This window comes from Cryptomeria japonica, chromosome 1 (genome assembly GCF_030272615.1).
Source record: "Cryptomeria japonica chromosome 1, Sugi_1.0, whole genome shotgun sequence".
In the NCBI taxonomy this organism is placed as follows: domain Eukaryota; kingdom Viridiplantae; phylum Streptophyta; class Pinopsida; order Cupressales; family Cupressaceae; genus Cryptomeria; species Cryptomeria japonica.
In genome coordinates, this window is record NC_081405.1 from 109,225,982 (window position 1) to 109,229,342 (window position 3,361).

A 3,361-nucleotide genomic window follows, 5' to 3' on the forward strand; every position below is an offset into this window, starting at 1 on the left:
CTCTCTATTCATGGATTTGATATTATTGGTAGACAATTATGTATAATCATATTACCTATCATGGTAGGACCTATGACTTTACCCACACCTATCCATGTCATGTTCGATACCCTCATATACAATCTTCTTCTAGGTAGATAATGGATTCATGCTATGCAAGTAGTCCCTTCTACCCTTCACCACACAATAAAATTTATACATGACAATTACACAATCAAGGTTGACCCTAATCCTTATAATGGTGTTCAAGAAGAAGTGGGATGCATATCTTTCTTTAACACAATGGTTACTTTTATAACCCAATCTCCTACTGATAATACTTTGTTAGAGAAAAATTGGGTTTCATTAGATTTCACACCCTCCTTTAAAGGAGAATACAAAGTCCCCCAATTCAAATGGTGAAGCCTCAAAGGAGCCTTGTGTTTAATTTGTCCAAGATTCTTCTAAATCTATTCCAACTTCTTATTCTAAGACATGCCTTGATGATGATTGAGGCTCTTTATACTTCAACCTAATTGAAACCAAGAGTGAACCCTCTCCTAATATTTCAGCACCCAACAAAAATCCTACATTTGATTTGGAAAAACCGTTGGCAACAAGGTAGAAAACTGAGAGTAGGGGGGGGGGGGTGGTGAAACAATTTTCTCAAAATCTTTACTTAACTCAAATACAATTTCAGATTTGATAATTAATAGTGAAAGCATAAATCAACACCACATCAATAACACACATAACACCAAGATTTTTTGACGTGAAAAAACTGGTCAAGGGAAAAACCATGGTGGGAACCTACCCACAATATGATGATACCCTATTAGAAGTATATGAAATATTACAATGGGGAATGCACATGCATTCAAGTACATTGCTTAGAGCTCACTGCTCAAAAACAAAGAACAACAAGGGCTACAACCCTAGGGAAGACTCACCGTCTCACAAAGATATTCGGATTACATCCAGAAGATCATGAACTGATAGAATAACATCTCCTCATGATTAATTACAATTCTGGTTAGGCACATAACACATATTTTTCTCTTTCGCACTTCTTCACACTACTTCGCACTACTCCAATACTTCCAAAAGATCAAATCATTATTCACACACACAGATCACTCCCTCACATGAGTATTACATTTATTTATACCCATCTTTCAAGGTTGGCTCAACAGACATTACAAATTACAAAGATATAACTAAACACACTACAATACTATATTCGGACCAAAACAATGTTGGCTAAGACATAGCTTGGACCTAAAACAACACCTCAAACATGAAACACCTTTAAGAATTATGCCTTGAACATCCGCAACATGCTACAATCATCATGTCGGCCAAGAACATGAAGAATACCACTGGATCAAGGAAAATCATCAATAACGTGCACAACAATCAATGCAGACCATCAACACATATAGGACATGATCTAGAGATATCCACAAGCATCATGAATTACCACAAAAATAGCTGCACCAACACAACTTACTAGAATCTTCATCATCATAATACTGAACATCAAGAACACTAATTGCAATGACTGTCAAACTAAAAGATTCACTTATAGACCTCTAAATCATGAACAATCTAAATTGAGGACACACCAAAACATCCCAAACACTCTACCAAATCCGCAAACCAAGATACTGCAACATGGAGAAATGCAGAGCAAAATCCAAAACACTGATCAACATCGAACAACTAAAATTCAACTGCAATACCAGATCTCATAACTCAATCAAATCTTCATGCAAACCACTCAAAATTTAGCTAGATCAACTTGAGATACTTATCTCAAAACCCTTTAATCTGCAACAACTCATCTACAACACACTTGATAAATCAACTCACTTAATCTAACTGCAACACTGGAACACACAGAGGAATATGTTGACATCAATGACAACACATCACTCAGTCAATCCAAACACATATTTTCATATTATCCCAACAATCTCCCCATACATCCAACAAAAATAACATACAGTTGGTTTTAAAAATTTTTCTAAACATGGATATAATGGACATGGTTTAGGATGTATGGAACAAAGTATTGAGGCTCATGGGAAACTTATATCACACATTTCTAAAGAAGGTTTAGGTTTCTAACTTCGTCTCCTAACTTTTCATATAAACAAGAGAGTATTTTGTTTGATCTTCTTCAAGACAACTTGATTACTCTCCCTTTGAAAAACCAAATGAAAAATCATGAGTAGAATAAAAGAAAGTCTTCTTTCTATACGTATCAGTGAATGCATGGTCATTCCACTAATGAATTTCAAGATGTGGATTGTAAAATTCAACAATTTATCAATTATGGTATCATTCAAATGATAAGTGACAATAAGTGAAACCTTTGTCTATTCCCTTCTAAATAACATTTATTTCCTATTATGTTTCTACTCACCATGTGACACTAGCAACTTACCTTTTGGGGGCTCATTATCATTCATGGTGGTATAATTTCATGTGCAATCATACTTGGGTAGCAACATAATAGAATAATTATTATTGTCTTTATATTGCAGGTAAAGAATAGTTTTCAAATATTTCTCCTTCATTAGGATCCACTTTCCCTTTGTTTAGATATATCTTTTATAATGAGTTTCATTTCTCGCATAGAACTATTTTTCCTTAATGAGGATCTTATCCTTGCTTGAAGGTGTGTATACTTGATTAGGACATCTTCCTTACTTGAAATCATAGATCTTTTAAATGATCTGTTGAAACTGTGTAATCCTTACTCAGGAATACACTCTACTAACAATTAGGAAGGTGTGTATTATTGATCTACTTGTCCTTTTAGTTGAATATGTCATATTTATTAAAGACATCCTCTCTTTATAGAGGTATATATCTGTAGGAAAAGATCTCTTTATCCCCCCTTTGATAGTTATGTATCTATAATGGTGCAAAAGTGACCCTTCAAAGGGAAAACCTGTGTTCCCTTGAGAGCCAATTTAACTGTTGGCTATCATTGGCATATGATGAACTGACATGTTGATATGATGATAATGTATGTTTTCATTGATGTCAATAAGTGTAAGTGAACCGGTATGCAGATTGAAAGAAGTTGGTGAACCAGTATGAAGAGATGTAGTGAACTGGTGTCAGGGTTTCACTAAGTGTGACTACCGGTTGGTAGTCTCAGCTCTATGGTTATCAGTTTGGTGATCCAACTTGTGGGATGCAAATGATGATACTATGTGATGAGTTAGCTAAGAGAAGTGAATGAGATCGAAGTGCCACGTCAGCCTTGTGCACGTGAAGGATTGAGGTATGAGAAGATCGACCGCGTTTGGAGTCTACCTTGGGAATGATCATTCTTCTTAGTGGTATGAGAAGAAAGCGTGATGGGTTA